The sequence below is a fragment of the Daktulosphaira vitifoliae genome, unplaced genomic scaffold (assembly GCF_025091365.1).
Source record: "Daktulosphaira vitifoliae isolate Bord-2020 unplaced genomic scaffold, ASM2509136v1 Scaffold_3, whole genome shotgun sequence".
Lineage (NCBI taxonomy): Eukaryota > Metazoa > Arthropoda > Insecta > Hemiptera > Phylloxeridae > Daktulosphaira > Daktulosphaira vitifoliae.
This window is the reverse complement of record NW_026099574.1, coordinates 9387325-9407507: the sequence shown is the minus strand read 5'-3', so window position 1 is coordinate 9407507 and position 20183 is coordinate 9387325. Positions and strand designations below refer to the sequence as shown.

Here is a 20183-nt window from a genome sequence, read left to right as displayed (position 1 = left end):
TTTTTTTTTATGTCTGTTGCCACTTTTTCTCAGCTCTCACTGGACCGATTTCTTTCAAAAATACGTCAAAAGATCACAAATCGTATCTAGTTGAAGACATTACCCTTAAAAATTGAAAAAAATTCCCTCGTTCCCCGCAAATGGGGGAAATATCCAAAAAAATTACAAATTTAAAAATCGCTAATTTTCGAAATTTTTTCACTTTTTTTTCTTAAAACTTCCATAACTTTTTGAAAAATCAACAAATCAACATAATTTTTTTTTATACTAAAACCTTAGATATTTACCTTTCATTTGATATCATTTTTTTGAAAATCTATCACTTAACCTGCTCATTGGGGGGGATTTAAAATGGCAACTTTTTTACAAAAATTAATTTTTTCAACTTAATTTTTGAAAATGTTCCGGAAAGACTGCGTCCTTTAAACATATATCAAATTAAAGCTTATTTTATGTACTACAAAATGAAAAAAAAAAATTTGTCCCGACACTTTTTTTTCTACATTTAAACGGCTGCCGTAGTTAAAAAAACACTATTTTTGTGTTAAAATTTTCGATTTTCGATTTTAAATTTTCAACTTAAAAATGCTATAACTTTTTGAAAAATGTATATATCAGCACAAATTTTTTTTTTCTAAATACATTATAAGTACATCTTTCATTTGACATACTTTTTATTAAAATTGGACAATTTCCCCTTATATAGGGGGCGTTCAAAACTTAAAATATTGTAAAAAACATAGATCTTTTTCAACTGAACTTTTGAAAATGTTCCGGAAATACTGCGTCCTTTAAACATATATCAAATCAAAGGTTATGTTATATACTATCAAATGAAAAAAAAAAATTTGTCCCGACATCTTATCTTCTATGTGCAAATGGCTGTCGAAAATTTAAAAAAAAATGTAATGTTTGCGATAAAAATTACATTTTATCGGGATGTTTTTTGTACTTAAAACTGCCATAACTTTTTCAAAAATGAACAAATAAAAATAATATTTTTTTGTATTGAAACCTTAGATATTTCCCTTTCATTTGATATAATTTTTTTTGAAAATCTAACACTTATTCTGCTCACTGGGAGGATTTAAAATAGTAACTTTTTTACAAAAAATAACTTTTTCAACTTAATTTTTGAAAATGTTCCGGAAATACTGCGTCCTTTAAACATATATAAAATTAAAGCTTATTTTATGTACTACAAAATGAAAAAAAAAAATTTGTCCCGACGATCTATCTTCTATACGCAAATGGCTACCATATTGAAAAATATACTATTTTTGTATGATAATTATGGGTTTTGTATTTTATTTTAATAGAAGTTGATGTTGCTTTTGCAATTATCCATCAATTTTTTAAAATTAAACACTATCTACAGATTTGCATCGAAGCGTTTCTTATGATAGTGATTTTAATCACTGTCAGATTAAATCTATACTGGACCCTACTATGCAATGTCTCCACTATGCCGCGACCCCACTGTGCTACCGTTTTTATATTTTTTATATAAATTTTTTTGCTACCTAAAAACAGTAACTGATTTTAAAAATAAATTAATATTATGAAACCAATAATATTAAAGATGACTTTCATATAAACTCCTTGAAGAATAACAATACAAAAAGCGTTTCAACGTATTTACATAATGAAATTTCGGAACAGTCTAATAAAAACTAAAGGCAGAAAAAAATATAACTTTTGTATTTATTTAAGTAATCTCATATTTTTTTATTAAGCGTATTTACTGAATTTAAATAGGGAGTGATTTCAAGTTAATGAACACATGCGTCTCTAATCCTGAATCACAGGCCCCAGATGAATTATCAACAGTTGAGATGAGATTGGTTGGGCTGTAACATTTTTGGATTAATTATATACTTTTAATCATCTTAAGACATAAATTTACAATAATCTCCAACTGTCAACATCGCCAACAAATCCTATCTATTCTTAAATAGTTTTGTGCTAAGTCAGGCTTTTGTGTATCAATTCTCATTACTTGTAAACTTATTTCAATAAAAAATGTTTAATAATAGATTTCTATACTAATAATCAATTTGAAAATAAAAACATTAGTTCATAAATACTGTTTTTTTAATAAAGTATTTATACGGATTTAAGTTTCTTTTATATTTCACCATTTACATATATATTTAACCTAAATATTTGGGTACGAACTCTTCTCCAGTATTTTAGAATTACATGATCTAAATACAATTTAGATATGTTAAAATAGTTTTTCTTAAACTATTTTAAACTAAGTAATTTCTCTCAAATGTAAAACTCTAGAAACATTACTAGTGAAAAACGGTTGGGTTTTGAATTTAGTTATGTCTGAGAAAATCGTATTAATTTCCCACGTGTATTTAAAAAAAACAAAAATAAATAACTGGCTTAGATTAAAAAATAACCAATGCGAAATTTCATTTATATTATCCCATCAGATAGTATGAATGTCGAGTTATAAAATTTTGAAGAGGCTATAAATATCAAAATACCGTTAAAATGTTTTTCTTTTTCGATAATCTTTGATGTCATGAACAAAGTTGTGTTGATAAAAGATTTAAAAGCAAACATTCTATTTTACTATAATCGTATATTTACCGTAAGTGAATTCTTATTCTAAGCTAGCGAAAAATTGGCTATTAATGGTAACTTTATCTAAACTGTCAAAAAAAAAAAAAAAACGTCAGTATGAAATAATTTTGTAAAGAATTGCGGTTTTTATTTTAGTATAGCTTAAGTCTAAAATTTTATAGGAAAAATTTTTTTATTTTTTTTATTTACCACGTGTCAAGTATTGAACAATAAATTAACTCTTTATATTTGTTTAATAAAGTGCTTTCTACTTTTTAACTTCTGAAACTTTATTTTTTGTAACAAGTTGTCTTTTAAAAATTAGTTTGATTTTATAAGTTAGTGACAAGTGTACTTAAAAAAATAAATAACCAAAATTATATTTTTTTAAGTTGTATTAGTCCACTAAAAAAACATTGTATCGTAGTAATACTAAGCTATATAAATATAAAATATACTCAACAATCCTTAAAAAAGAAATTTTAAAACTTGTCGACACAATAAATTATTGTTTTTAACCTTTTTTAAAACGTTCTGATTAATAAGTGAATTTTTATTATCTTTAAATTAATTTTATATTTGCAGTTTATATCATCGTTGTCGTTAAAATAGTGACTAAGAAATAATTTTACTATTCATTTTTCGTAATTAAAATTTAAAATTGGAAAACTTATTAAATAAATAAAAATATTCAATGTAATTTAAGTATTGAAATATAAATAGTAAAACTTTTTAACAGTTATAGAACTCTCTGAAGCAATAAAATAATAATAATAATAATCATGAAACACATGGTTATTTCTTATATGAGAACGACGTATAAAGTCCAGTAACTAGAGGTATGATGAATATTAAAGGTAAGATTGGAAAACTTAACAAAACTGTTCCTGAACAATTGTTTTATCTTTTCTAATTAATTATAATATTTTGTAATTTTGTCTTGTAAGAGTATATAATTTTTATGAAAAATTTTAAAGGTATACACCGTCACCTCGTTTGCGTTCAGTCATCAATATTCAGAATTTCTAAATAGAGTATCTAGTACTTTAGTATCTGAAATTAGAGATTTTATATTCCAAAAATGCTTAAAAATATGTCAATAAATATCTGCTCATTTAAAGTATTAAAAATGCAATACAGCCGAACATTTTTTTAATTATCAAAATAAAAAATAAGGTCATCAGATATTAAAATAATAATTCAAAATAATTTCTGGTAGTCCCACTGAAGGTGACGATATTTTCTATTATGACCGTATGATTTCCCTTATGTATAACAAATACAATTTGTAAAAATATGGTAAACATTTTTACTTAATAGAAATCATGGTAAAAAGCAAATAAAACTACGTTGGGTAACAACATAATATCTTATTTTATAATCCAAATCAGTAAGTAATCTATTAAGAAATTCTTACCAGCAAGTCTGTTGCGATAATTGAAAGACGAATAGTGTACGATAAACGAGGGGATAGGACGACAGACAAGTGATAACCGTAAGAATGCCGATGTGCAACTCAACAACCGTTAAATTGCGCTAGCCTGCCCGGCGGTTGCCACGGTCAATCACGCGCATGTTCGCTTACGTCCCGTTTTACACATCCCGTCACAACCCATCGAAGTCACCGTAACGTAAGTACGCCGTAGAGTAAGCGTAAACGCAACATTGTACAGTCTTTGTAGTACCTACACGAGGAGTGGTCACAGCACGAGGCGTCCCCGCCACTTTATCCCGCTTTTCCATTATTTCCAGCTACTTGGATTATTGTACCCATGTCGTTAGTTAAAATCTGTCCAAAAATATCAAAGTATGTTATAGTTTGCAAACATTTCTTTGTCGAACAATGTGTCAAATACTTGCGTGACATTTGAGGAGATCAAAAAAATATATATATAAATGAAATAGTGATGTTTTCAGAGCTATTTAGATGAAAAGTAAAGAAAATAAGTTTATTGTGACGTTTTTCATGAATTAAAATTCATTTTTATCACTTCTTGCAAGGCCCGTATAGTTAAACACTTTGTATTAATTTATATATTGAAATGTATTAATCAAGTAATAATGGATGAGTGTTATGCGGTTAAAAGACCAACAGTATTTGAATAATGTTTTTATTAAGAGTACTTTCTAGAAACCAGTCGTTAAATATAATGTTTTATGTACAAAAAATCGAATTAAAGCTAGTTTTAAAATAAAAATAATTTTGTAGACACATACACTAGTACTAACTATATCTGCCTGCGCTACATACCCACTCTATGTATTAAAATACTTGTAATTCCATACTTTCTTTAGAGTTTTTTTCGACTCACCAAATTTTTTTATAAGAAAAGAGCTAAAGAATGGCTATTTTGAAAAAATTAAACACAAATAATTTAAAATATGTTTTTAACGTAGTTTAAAAAAGTTACAGCTAAATAATATTGGATCAAGTTATTGACCTCACTATGTATCACTGAAATATTAATGGTGTCTAGAGGGGGGATCGTCCCGAATAGTATTTTAAGGACAGCATTAGATTTTTACATAATAATGTTTGAATTTTTTTTTTTTGATAACCTTTTTTTTTTCATCAATATTTTCGTGAACAGCAATACAGAAGAAAATTTTTTGATAAGCAAAAAAAAATGTTATGTAGGGAGCCAAAACATTAGCACCCAGGCACCTAATTTCTGAATATATCTCAACTCATTTAAATGCCAAAAGATAACTTTTATAACAATGATAGTGATGATTACAAAGGAAGTTTGTGTATAAGATGTATAATAGTGTAGAAATTTCAATAGTGTGCACAAGACATTTGAATTTAATATTAGCTGTAGTGTGTTAATGACGGTCAAACATTGTGCTACTTAAAACTCTCTAACATATGAGGTTTTGTATTATTCACTAAACATGCTAACAATAATAAGGTATATTTAAACAAAAACACTATAATTATTTAATTATATTTTAATTTGTAATTTATTAGGTGGCAATACTAAAAAATTGATTTAATACGAAAAGTATGTTAATAATGGGTATATAAACTGTAAATTCTTAAAAATAAAATATTTTTATAGTGTTGTATAAATAAAAAAATAACGATACATTTATTTATAATATAATGGAGTGATAAAAAATGTTTTTTTTGGATGGGGTTGTATATCTTTTGGCTTACTTTCTAGTTGCAGTGTAATCACTTTAAGTACTATTAACACCTGCGGCGCATAGAAAAATATAATGAATAACGCAAGTTGTTTTTGTGACAAGAAATTATTGTTACTGATTTACAAATATTTCATTTAAGAATAATGTATATAAAAGATTTTAAATTACTTATTACGATTTTAAATTTAAATAATACCTTGATATTTTAACATAAGATTGATAGAAATATCAAACATAGCTTTAACGAGAGCTAATTTTTTTAGACTTAACTATTTATTAGTTTACAGCTTGTACAAATGGTAATCAATTTAAAAATAAATAATGCTTTAAATAGTTAATTTTACTTATAAAATACTTATTTTAATTACAATGACAATCTCAAGGTGTTTGTTTGATAAATTTTATAGCTTAAAGATAACATCAATGAATTAATAAATGTTAAATAATACTAGTTAATTTAAAGTAATAATAATAATTAATACTGATCTATCTTATTCATTAATTTCTTATCAAGGACTATAAAACTGAAGTTTTATTAAGTTACATTGTCAGAAGAGACAAACGATTGTACTATATATATTATTTAAGTCATCTATCATCATTACATGTGGCTGAAATATCTTCCTCTAGTTTCGAGCATTATACTATACTTTGAAGTATTATAGCTTTAACGTGTGGAATTAAACTAAGAATAATAATACTGATGACTTAAGATATGTTCTTAAATTTTAAATATTTTTATACCCATTAAATCAGTGTTCAATTAAATTTAAGTAATAAACCATATAAATGATTTTTGTTAACATCAAAAACCTTATTCGCTGATATATGCAGATTGTCTCACAAAGTTCTGACATATCTTATAATTTTTGATCTAATTATAATTTAGATTAAATGTTTGTTTTCAATAACTTATCTCTTTTATAGACTACGTTAAAAGCATATTTTTTATTAATTATCACTAAAAAGAAAATTAATCGACAAAAAAATGTATTGTTACGAAGTTTTATACCAATTCTATGTATAAAATGCTTATAACTTGATAAATATTTGTCCTAAAATTAACCCATTAAAATATTTTGTGTGAGAGGGAATAAAATGGCTATTTTGAAATTTCAAATAATAATAAGAAATAAAAATTTTTTACTAATAAATAATAAATAATGTGCTTTGAATGTGACCTAAAAAAGCAATAATTCAATAAAATTATAATTATATCAAAATTCATAAGAGTTGGTAGATCTACGTAGGACGCAATATTTACAGGTAATTCTTTTACCACTAGCCACTGAATATCTCTTAAATAATTTTTTGTGAATTTTTTTTTTTTTTGGCTTTTGTTAATTACATATATATCTCCATTTCTGTTATAAAATATTTTTGTTGTTATCGACCAGTGATTTTTAGGTTAGATCATTTTCTATTATATAAACTAATTAACTATGTATGTTATAAGTTAAAAAAAATAAAGTTGATTCCCTTATAAGGGATAAGAGGTAGACTTAAATAAATATTTGATCACACAAAATTTGAGAAATAAAATACTATTTAAATAAGCTAGAAAAAAAATTCTCTAATTATAATTATAAAAAATCTAGCGATCAATAAAAAATCAATCATCCTTTAAATTAGTATAAACATTCTTGTTAGTACAGCAATTGAAAATATATACAAGTTTCAAATGAAAGGATCACATTTAATGAATATATTAAATGGTGCACGTGTCCTGAGTTACAAATTAAAGGGATTATAATAAAAACCAGCCTAAAAATATTTATTTCTTTTAGAAGCATATTTTTAAACGCGCGGCAAAAATTAACCATAGTGAACATCTTCTAGAAAATAAAGTTAACTATAAAAATATATGTAGATAATTAATTAAGATTAATTAAAACATTTAATTGGGTGACTCATTTTTTTATTTAATTTACTATTATTCAATAATAACTTTACAAATTATAAAGCTGAAAACTTACTGACCTTTAAGATTTCAGTAGCGTTATAAGTATTAATGTGACGAACTGTAACTTTTGATGTTAAACTTAGTTTTCAACATTTCGTTGCATTACTAAAGTATCGACGTGTGCACAGGGTGCTAAAATAAAAAGACGTATGAGGGTGAAATGCCATAATATTTTCGTGAATTGATAATAGTTCTATTGCACGGCACTTACAAAAATTACATACCTTTTGTGGAGTTCCAAATTATTTCTAGAACACATGATAGAAGGCCCAAAGGCAGCACTGCATCATTACACATGTTGGTTTAAAAAATACATAATCATTGTTCATACAGTGTCTCTCAGCAGATTTTAACATCTCAATTTTTGATCCAGCAAATATTTTGCGTTACCTTCTTTTTTAAATAATATTTACCGTTTTTAATTATATTAAAAGTATATGATTTTATTGTGTCAAATAAGAAAAAAATAATTGTATTTTTAGTTTTCTTAGAATTTGGATAGTTTGATCACAACTTTAGGTTAAATACTTATTGAGTTCAACTAGCATTTTACTACAAAGAGTATTGTCCTAAAGTTATTTTTGACCAGTAATTTTCTTAATTAGGTTATTAAAAACCAAATAAGATAGTTAATTACGTATGATACCATTTGAAAAATAAAGTTGACATCCTTATAAGGCATAAAAAATGAATAAAAAAATAATTTTTGCGAAAAAAATTATTTTTTTGTTTTTTTGTCAATAATATTGAGAATACATCAAAATTTTATATTACCAAATATATTTATAAATATATTATTTAAAAAAAGGTAAGTACAAAATTTCTGTATTATTGAAATTAAGAATAAAAAGTAAAAAAATCATTCAATTTTTTTAAAAACCAATATTTTTTTAATAAATACATGATATTCCAAATAATACATAAGATTTGTTTTCAAGCATTATATTCTATAAAAAAATTCTCTTCGTGTAAGTAATTTCAAAAACTGAGGAAAAAGTACATTTGTGGACTAGGAATTAAACCAAAATCTTTACTTCCCAGGAAACGGGACCTTTTCTATCGAGCTATCCGGTAACTGTAAATATATATTAACATTTAAGTATTATAAGTAGTTTTTAACATTAGTCATGTTTTAAATAATATTTTTTTTTATGAAATCATAACAAAACTGGAAAATAAATTTGGTCTACTGTATATGATACTTTAAAGGATTGAGATGTGTTAGAAAAAGTTAAAGCGTTCGTCTTTAACACAACGACTTCCAATAATGATAGGTTCATGTGTGCTTTTAAACAAATGTTAAATAGATTAATATTATTTTTGGCTTGTCGACGTCATATTTTAGAAATTCTTTTGCACTACGTTTTTTTCATACACTAAATTAACAATATTCTCGGATCAGGAGCCAACCATCTTGCTAAAGAGGTGTGTAAGGGAATATATTACTTAAAAATATTTATATTTCAAGAACAATTTAGCTACAATTTTGTAATGTAAATCGGGGATATGAGGAGAAAAAATAGACTTAGATGGTTTAGTTTGACTTAGTTTGGTCATGTCAAGTGGAGAGAAAAATTGGATATTGTAAGAACAGTTATGAAAATAAATGTTGTAGGAAGAAAAGGTAGAGGAAGATCAAAAAAAGATGAAGAGATGTTATTGAATGCGATATGAAGACAGCCATTGTGTGCGTAGATGACGTGGGAAATCGTGGAAGTTTAGGATAAGGGTGGCTACCCTTATCCCAACTACATAGGGTTAGCCAACCCCAAGTAGTTGGCATAAAGGCTAGAAAAAAGAAGAACAATTTAAAATGACAAAAGTAGAAATTATATCATTAAAAACTGTGTGTTGTTTTATAGTGAAGTTTTATGTAGTTTTGGTTTAGGTCTCCTAAAGCCATAAAATCACCCTAAAATGATACACTATTTTTAAGAAGAATTGAAGATTATAAATAGGAAGACAAAAAAAATGGCTGAATCAGCAATTATAATATTTATTAATCATTAATAGTATCTGAAAGAGGAAACTGCTTGTTTTTCGTTATTTGATGATCGTATAAATAATAATACTAAAAAAAAAGTAGCACGGTTAGATCTTGGTACAGTAGGGATGTTGCATAGTTGACAGAAGTATAAATGCTATCTGACAGTGTTCAAAATCACAATTATAAGAAATGCTTCAACGCAAATCAGTACATATTGTATAACTATAAGAAATTATTGGATTCTTCCAAAAACAACATCAACTCCCATTTTCTTAATTATAAACTGCTTAGTAGTTTTTTAATTTATAAAAATAATACATCAATAAATACATTGTAATTTATAATTTTAACTATAGTTCTTAAATTCAGTATGAAATTGATAATCAATTATTTAATTATGTACAATTTAAGAAGAAATTATAAAGTAGTTGCATATTTTGTTACTTTGATAGTATACGTCTATAAAAATTGAAGAACTTGATGCAAAAATTTCAGAAAATAAATNCGTCTATAAAAATTGAAGAACTTGATGCAAAAATTTCAGAAAATAAATTAAAATAATTTGGTCTAAATTGGTCTGCAAAGAATTTTCATTAGAGATAAAAATACATTTTTTTAATTTCGTGCTAATTTCAAGTCTGAAATTAAATTTTGAGATAATTACTAATTAGTAAAAAATGAATATTAACATATAAACAATAAATGATTAATTTATATTAAAAATTAATAATATAATAAAAAACTTATTTGGTAAAAATATATACCTTAGGTCCTATTGAACACAAATGACTATTCATATTTATATATATTTATCATGTTCAACTTGAAAACTTTAAGCGTTTATAATTAGTTTTTGCGAGTTTGTCATAAAGTTGCCATTTGGAAATCCTCCCGAGGGCAGGTAAAGGATCAGATATACTTTCTATATTTAAAAATAATTATAACTTACGAAATAATGGATCGAAAAGTTGTCATCGAACAGCCGTTTTCTTAATTAGATCATTTTTTATTTTATAAGCTAGTTAAATGTGTATGTCGTCATTAAAAAATAAAGTTCATACCATTATAAAAGCATAAAGCACCGAAAAATATTATTTTTATTATTTGTTTAATTAAGTGGTTCATTATAAATGAATCTCCTTGTGTAATACTAATACTTCTTATAAACATACTTGTTCTATATTTCGGCTACAAAATTAAATAATAATAATTAATGTAACTGTACATGTATATAACAGAATGGATAAATTGAAATATTTTTGAAAAAAAATTTTTTTTTCAAAATGGTTTCAATAAATAGATTATCTTGTCAAAAATGAAAAACCAGACCAAGAAGCAATAAACGGCCGTGAAACAAGTATTAAACCAACAATCAACAAAACAACCTACACAGACATAAAAAAAAAAGTGATAAAAAATAAAATGGACAATATTTGGTTAAAACAGTGGAAAAAACAAGAATCCAAGCTCAATGAAATTATAAACACAATTACTAAATGGAAAAACATAGAATCCTCGAGAATAGACAACACGATCATACAGAGACTGATGGCAGAGACATACATGGCCATTGCAGCCAAAGTTTTACTTTATAATAATTAAAGAAAAACCGATTATATGCTTATAATAATTTAAGGCGGATTCTCACTTTTTCAAATTTCTCTATCTTACATTACAAACATTATTGCTCTTTTTTTAAACTTAATATTCGTAGGAAAGAGTAGAATATTGGAATACTTCGAAATTTCCAAGCAAATAATTTACACAACTGTAAAGACGTAATTTAAAATATAAGTGCAAGACTAAGTGCCTAGGTTTTGCTATATTTTTTTAAGGACGGTCCTGATAATGGAATAGACATTGCAAAGAATAGTCTAAATTAATAACGTTCAGTAAAGTTCGATAATATTCTAGAAGGTAATACGTACCTCTCTTTAACGAATAGTTGCTGAGCTCGTTGAGAACTTTTTAGCCACTATACTAGACTGTTTATGTAATAAACACTATTAATTCAATTGATATTATTTAGAAACAAGTTGCACATCGAAAAAAACTTAAAGAACTACTTCTATAAAAAGTTTTTGATAAAAAATACTTATATGATATGCCACTGATAATAAAACACGTTATAAAATGAGTTTAAATATACATAACAAATATGACCGTTATGCTAAATATCTGAGATGCGGTATAACTTACCAATTCCTCCTCCCATCATCATATTTGTACTATATTACACACGAATAATTATACTCTATCATAGCGAATTCTTGTAGGTTGGAATAGAGCCGAGACCTACAAAATGCTCCAATTGAGCTGCCACCCAACCTTATCACTCTTTAACGTAGTTCTTATATATAAAATCATTAAAACATTTGAATAATAATCAAAGGAAACATCAAATTAAAAATATTATAATACTCATTAATTTTGAATTTATAAACTCAAAAGTAATTAATAAATAATTTCATAATTAATTATGCACATATCTAAATTTTTAGATAAAATCAATTAAAAAAAATTTGAAATAAGTATTGCTATTCAATACTCCTCAATTCTTTAGATGTTCCAAAATTATTTCGGTAACTGTCTTATTAAAACAAATAGTATAAAATATTTAGCTACAAAATAAAATTATTAAAATAGCATTATAAAATACAATTATTTTTTTTTTAAACGTAGCCAATATTTTTGAGTGATATTTATTTATTTAGTTATTTTATTATTTATTTTTTACAACAATAATTAAGGCCAAAAAATTCAATAAATAGATGAAAATATTTCAACATTTATGTGATTTCGCAATATTACAATATACATAAGCTCATGATTTGTTTAATTTATTTAATTGTTTGAGAACTCTTTGAAACCTTTCAATACTTGTTTTGAAAAAAAAATCGAATCACATAATATTATTTAAAATAAAAAGCCTTATTACTGATAGATTTTTTAATTTAAAAAATTTGTTAAATGTGTTATATAATTAATCCATTAAAAAAACAGAATTTTTATTTCAAAACATATTCTTAAAAGAATTAAAGAAAATTAATGGATGATACAGTTATGTAAGTAGGTAAACATTAAATTTTTGAGGAAGTGAAATATTTCTTAAGTTTTTAATTCATACATTAATTTAACATTTAAATATTAGTTTGAAAACACTTGTGTCTTGATTTAAATTAAAACAGAAGTATGTAATAACCAGCAAAAAATGTGTCTGGTTTTAATACTCCATATCAAAAATTAATTGTAGTTATTTTTAAGAACACAAGAAAAACTTATTTCATAATTAATACACACTCAGATAACTATTACTTGATATTTAAATATAAAAAAAATTACAACTAAAAATATGGAACATTTTTAAATTAATTTTATTATATTAAAAAAATAATGATTATTAAATAGTTTAGTAGAGTAATTAGTTTGCATTAAATAAACATAGAATAATTTATTTTTTAACTTGATACTATACGAAATCAAAAATATAAGACAACATTTAAAGATTTAAAAATAGAGTTTGAAAAAAATAAAAAATTTCATGGTAATTGTTACAAATGTTATTATTGATTTCGGATTTTCAATTAGAAATGACATTCATTTTATTGCAATATATTTACAAAATTTTAGTAGAAATAACAATTACTTTGCTTTAATTTCCTTTTTTTTGCCTACATCTTCTTTCTTTTCTTCAGGTTCTCTCAGTTGCTTTTTTTCATCATCACTATTTGCAATTTTATTGTTGATTAAGTTGTGTAAAGCAATAATTGTCCTTATCATTGTAGCCAAGTAAACAGCAAGCATATGATCATTCACCTTAACATGCATGGCAGCTACTAATGTTTCTTTATCGACATCTGGTAGTAAATTGAATATCTCTTGTAATTGATAAATAATTTGATGATTCACAGGTAACTTTCCATCAACTACTTGTTGTAAATAATCTTTTATATCAACCATTTGCTTATACAAGCCTCTAGCACCAAATATAATATTAGCTACACGTTGACTGAGAGAACCACTGGTAGAATCTTTTATATCTCTTAATAAATGTTCGACACCAACTTCTTCTGCTTCTTCAGCTCCAATTTCACTAGCTATATGCTCTAATGTTTTAGATGGAGGTGATCCATCATCATGAATCTGCTCAACAACTCTATAAGCTTCAGTAGGTATACCAACATCTTTAGGTTTCACATCAACAATTACTAATACTGAAGTATTATTTACACAATATTGTCGTACAAGCTCATTGACAGCTATATCATTTTGATGTAGTTTAGGACCAGTATGATACCATCCAACAACCTTTTCACGAGCATTTACTTTTTTAAACATACCATACATATTTTCAAGATAATCATGGTCCAAGAACCATACAGATTTATCTTTATCATCTTCATCAAATGGTAAAGCAAAACTATTTGAAATATCAAGTACTTTATTTTGTTGCCATGAACCAAGTAGCACTCCTACTACTCTTTTTTGATTACCAATTTTTCCAAGACGAGTAAAATGATCCACTACACTTAGCAATACTAAAGGATGGACAACCACTTTAGATATTAGTGATTCATTTCATGACATTGTTCCTCTAAAATAAACAAAATAAAATAAATAGTCTATGGGCTTAACTAAAAAATCTATCCTTTTGTTTGATTACTCAAAATAAAAAAGGACTATAGGAAGTTTGAGTATAAAAACTAAATGCCTCAAAAGGAACTGCAAGCGTAATATCTTCATACCGACTATTATATCATGAAGTGACTTAAAACTTNTACCGACTATTATATCATGAAGTGACTTAAAACTTTAATGGATATTTGGAAAGGTTTTGAATTTTTTAGTGTATAAAAAGATTTAATGATGTGACTGAAATCTATGACGTTTGAAGAAAATTATTATAATTAACTATAAAGCTTATTAATGCTTATAGCTCTAAACTACTGGAATATTATATTGAAATAATTTCTTATTCTTCTAAGAAACCATAAGTAAGTTTTTGAGTTATTAAATCTAATTAGATTTATTCAAAATTGATAAAACACCAATAAATTGTTTACATACCAAATCATTAAGATGTATCTTTTCAGTACCATTTATCATATTTTTGTAAGTCGATAAACCAATGAAAGAATGAGATGAACAGATAAGTCATGATTCATATAACACTGGAATAATACAATTGATGTTGTATACAAAAATCTATTGAAACCTTCAAAAGTATTCTAGTGTACTCACTTTAAGAAATATTATTTATTAAGAATAAAACATAACATATCCAATGAACTGATGAAAAATAATAAAGATTTGTTCATTTAAATTTTAACATATGGGACAGTATTTTTGTTAATCCAAGTTTTCTCTTTATTTATTGATAACTTAATAAATAAATAATATTACTTATATTAAAAGTGATATAATAAAATGCTATAATTATACCAATAAGTTGTCTATATGTTAAAAAAAGAATTATGTAATTATTACTTTAAATATCCTGAATAAAAAGCAGATCAATTGAAATAATTTAAGATTTAAATTATTAAAAAAAATATATTTAATAATTAATTTAGAAAATAATACAACTAATAATGAACCTTTGGACTATAAAATAATGAGTGAATTATTTTATGTTAACATACAATATAGAACTTTAATTTAGGTTATCCCAATTTTTATCTGATTAAACAAATAAACCAAGGTATATATTTAAAAGTTTGACTAGTGAATAATACTAAAAATGCTAAATATTTTTAATTAAGATAGTTTTTAAATGATGACTGTAAAATGCTTCTTATTTTGTTTATAATTATTTTTNCCAAAAGTTACTAGGAAATTATAACTATTACTTCTATTTAAGTTATCTATTACGATAAAAATGCAAAAAAATATTGAACTTACAACTTAATCTGTTGTTTTTAACAAATTTCTTTTTTATTTCCTTTGTATATCCATTGTTCTGAATACTAATATAATTAGTTTTAATGAAAGTATATAAATTTATAGATTAATCTACTAGCACATTGTTGTAAATATTAAATTTATATAATAATTTNTATAATTAGTTTTAATGAAAGTATATAAATTTATAGATTAATCTACTAGCACATTGTTGTAAATATTAAATTTATATAATAATGTTTCATTAAATATAAGGTCACTAATGCATATTGATAAAAATTGTTTTAAAAAAACATTAAAAATCATTTATTTCTTTTACATTATCACTTATTTGATTATATTGAGTGACTCAAATATTGAATTAATTTTTTCCAAATTTATATAAAAAAAATCTTATTATAAGCTTAAAAAAATTTTCAAAAAAAAAAGCCAAAATGCCCTTAGTTCTTTTTTTACTTTTAGCTATCAATATATTTTTTTTTTTATGCACATACTTATTAAAAATCTAACCATTAATTCAGTTAATTCTGTAGGTTAATAAAATTATACAATAACTAAATTTAGTGAAAAGAACACTTAACAGTTTTTTGCTCTACGCTATATCTAGGGTGTTCCCAACAATTTAATTCTTTAATTTTCATATAAGTTATAGCAATTTTGACTAAGCAATTAATAAAAAATTTTGTGATTTTTACAATTAAAAATTAGAGTTCTATGTTACTGTTTCAATTATTTATAAAGAATAAATAATTTTAATTTGATTTAAAATGAATATTTTAATTAAAATCAATAATAATTGTTCACCTAGAATCAAAAGGTCTAACACAAAAAAAAAAGGTAACACAGTTGGGTCGCGGCACAGTGTGTACGTGACGTAGTGGGACAAGTATAGATGATATCTCACAGTGATTAAAATCATTATCATAAGAACGCTTCGATGCAAATCTGTAGATAGTGTTTAATTTTAGTAGTTTCTGATCACATATCAATCTAAAAAAATAAAGGATTTTTTCCAATGTTTGAGGAATATAAGTTCAACAAGATTAAAATCGTGTTTTTTTAACGTATTGGTAAAGTGAGAACTGAGAAAAATTAACCACAGACACAGAAATAAACTATATAGTTTTCTATTTTGAATTCCCTCTTGTGGGCAGGTAAATGGTCAGATTTTCAAAAATACAATATCAAATAAAAGCGAATTACCTAAGGTTTCGATACAAAAAAGTTATTTTGATTTGTTCATTTTTCAATAAGTTATGGCAATTTTTAGAAAAAAAATATCGAAATTTATCGATTTTATAAATCGTTATTTTATGAGTGATTTTCCCTATTTACAGGGTACGAGGAAAAAATTTTCAATTTTTGATGGTGTTGTCTTCAACTAGGTACAATTTGTAATCTTTTAAGATATCGTTGAAAGAAATCGGTTCAGTGAGAGCTGAGAAAAAGTGGCAACAGATACATCAAAAATAAAAAAAAAACACACCATGGTAAAATTAATACGTACTCAGCTTCGCATCGAAACTAAAATAAATAAATTTTTTTAATGAATATTTAAAAAGTTACACTTATTATACAGCGAAATAACTTAAATTAAAAATTAAAAGTTCTGTATAATTGTATGATAATTATGTTTTTAATAACGATCTAATGAAAAATCATCGATTTTGCGTTAGAACTTTTTAATTCTGACTGAGCATTAATATTCCAAATATTTAAAAATATATATTATAAAAGATTTTGACAACATTAATATAGTATTATATTTATTATAACGTTGAAAAACTTTATTTTTATATTATTTATAAAAATACTATCCGGGATTGTTTAAATTGAAAATAGATAAGGTTTTTATTTTGGTACAATATCGTCAATATTCAATTATAATTTTATACACAATTAGAATTTTTTTAAAACTAATTTTTCTATTACACAGAATGTCTCAGACTTAACTAACAATGCTATAACTTTTGGTAAATTTACTTGAAAAAAAATTTCTAACAAAATGATAATTGTTATTATGATAATTTAATATGTTTGGTCTCACTTATGGATTTGATTGAATCTCAGTCTAAGATGAGCTTAATTAAACATTAGTAATATAAAATTGAAGTTTATTTTACCTTCTCGCTTTATGTTTATAACTTGTAAATTTACACAATTTTCAAGATGAAATAAAAATGAAGATATATATAAAGGTGTTTCACTATGATTTACTAATTTGACTATATGATGTTAAAATTAGTAAATCGCGGTAGGACATTCTGCATAATCGAGAAGAAAGTTTCAAGAACTTTTCTTTTTATGCTAAAATTAAAATCTTTCTTTAAAATTTAATTATATCAATGTGAAATTACATTTAGTGGCGTTTGATAAAAACAATTTTTTTAGTATAAGTAAATATTGTATATAGAAAGTGGACTTCAAAGATATTAATAAAACTCGCACAAAGAACCATGTGTTGAATTTTCAAATACGTTTTTCAAAACATGATTTTATCATTGACCTTTAATAAATTTGATAATTAATTCAATCCTTTCATCATTATTTACATACATCAACATACTTTATTGAAAATAAGTTTTATTACGTAAATGCTTTTTATCATATTTTTTAATATAATTAACATACTTGCACTATACGAAATTATTTAAAAATTTCCATACTCCAGTATGATATATTTTTTGAAAAATATTGTTATAATGACATTAAGGATTGAAAATTCGTACAAAACTAAAACATTTCTATCGTTGCTTATAAAAATTTCCCTTTATATTGTATATGTTATGTAGTATAATTATTAACACATGTACTAAATATCACATATATATGAATAAAGCCATAAATCATCTAAGGAATGTTTCCCTTTTAGAGTAATAAAAATAACTATTTATCAACACATGTTTCAAACCAGTCCCCTACAATTCATTAACTACGCCCACGGCAGGGTTTCTATCACAATTAACCAATCACAAATAATTATCCAACATCTTAGGAATTTCAATAGAGATCGCTGGCTTACTTCATCCGGCGTATAAAAAGCCATTTTTTCTCGTAAAAAGGGCTCCTGCTCTCTTCCTTTGGACTTCTTTTGACGATTTTCTGCGACAGCGACTGCGACGACTACCATCTAAATATTCTCTTACATGGAATCTGCGTCAGCATAAGTAAATATTTTGTCCCTGTGACTTAGTTTTTTTTATATGTATCATCCTAAGTGGTGAACATTGTCTTAGATGATTTATTAATATTTCACACAGGAACAAGTTTTTATTTATTTTATTATCACCTAATGTTCTCACGACAAATAGACAGTATCTCTATTTTTTATATAAAGGTTTTAAATATTATTATGCCCTTCATTTCTGGACAGCCTCAAATGTGCCGAAAAGAGTGAAGAAGCGTAATTTTATTTATACAGGCATAATAGCCTTATACATTATCGTATATTCATAATAAAGCTTATTGTGCCCTACATTTATGAACAGCCTTAAATGTGCCGAACTAAATGAAGAAGCATAATTTGTGATTAGAATTAACTAGTTTTAGTAGTAGTACTTTATGCCTGTGTACCCGCCAGCCTTAAGGGACTATGCCAATTACCTATCGGTAACGTATAGGCAGTTGAGGTACAGAGTAGTACTAAACTTATAAAAAGAGTATTTTTGAAGTGCGCTATATCCGTCGACAAGCCAGTTCTAGAGCTAGTAGTCCGGGTAGAGTTCATCATAAAATATATAGTCCGTAAGATAGGAAACTACATCTTGGAAATATTCTCTGCGTGTGTACCCGCCAGCCATAAGGGACTATGCCAATTACCTTTCGGTAACGTGTAGGCAGTTGAGGTACAGAGTAGTACTAAACTTATAAAAAGAGTATTTTTGAAGTGCGCTATATCCGTCGACAAGCCAGTTCTAGAGCTAATAGTCCGGGTAAAGTTCATCATAAAATATATAGTACGTAAGATAGGAAACTACACCTTGGAAATATTCTCTGCGTGTGTACCCGCCAGCCATAAAGGACTATGCCAATTACCTTTCGGTAACGTGTAGGCAGTTGACGTAAAGGATAGTAAAAGGTGTATTGAAATAATATTTTAAATATATTAACGAGGTAACTGTGTCCGCGCCAGCCAAGGCTTTACGCTGAGAAACGCTGGGCCACCACAGTCTTGTTAATTATATTTTGAATATAGATAGACATATTCTTATAATTATATTTTGGCTAGTTCAGAGTAAATTTTAAGAATATCGATATCGACTGTAGGGAATTCATCGAAAATATTATTAGTAAAAACATAGTATAATATAAAAGGAATTTAAAATAAAAGAAAGTGACAAAATTATAATAGACGCAGGTCCCATTGTAGAGAATCCCTTTTTTTAAGTTTTATATACACAGAGATACTAATTTATCGAAATAAACGCAAGACAGTATAAACGACTGTTAACACCGAAAGAAGAAATCACCATAAAACCAACTCAATCAATTACTAAAGGAAATAAAGGTAAGTGCGAATATTTATTTGCATGTCTTACTTCTAAAAAAAATCACGTAATAAACAAAAATAGGAATAAATGAGGTAGGGATATTTTATTATTTAAT

The 20183-nt window shown here is 25.3% G+C and overlaps 1 protein-coding gene and 1 pseudogene across 2 annotated transcripts in view; both read right to left on the bottom strand.

The window, feature by feature from the left end:
• The window catches only part of LOC126900411 (GTP-binding protein Rhes-like), a 36160-nt gene extending 32051 nt beyond the window's left edge, over positions 1–4109 (bottom strand). Inside the window, exon 1 of one of the 2 annotated variants that reach the window (XM_050676103.1) lies at positions 3995–4109. The gene's annotated coding sequence lies outside the window, so the exon portion shown is untranslated. The remainder of the gene's footprint in view (positions 1–3994) is intronic. The other variant, XM_050676101.1, reaches the window with a different exon arrangement.
• Positions 4110–13028: 8919 nt separating this feature from the next.
• Positions 13029–14264, bottom strand: LOC126900410 (26S proteasome non-ATPase regulatory subunit 7-like; annotated as a pseudogene).
• Between the last annotated feature and the right edge of the window lie 5919 nt (positions 14265–20183).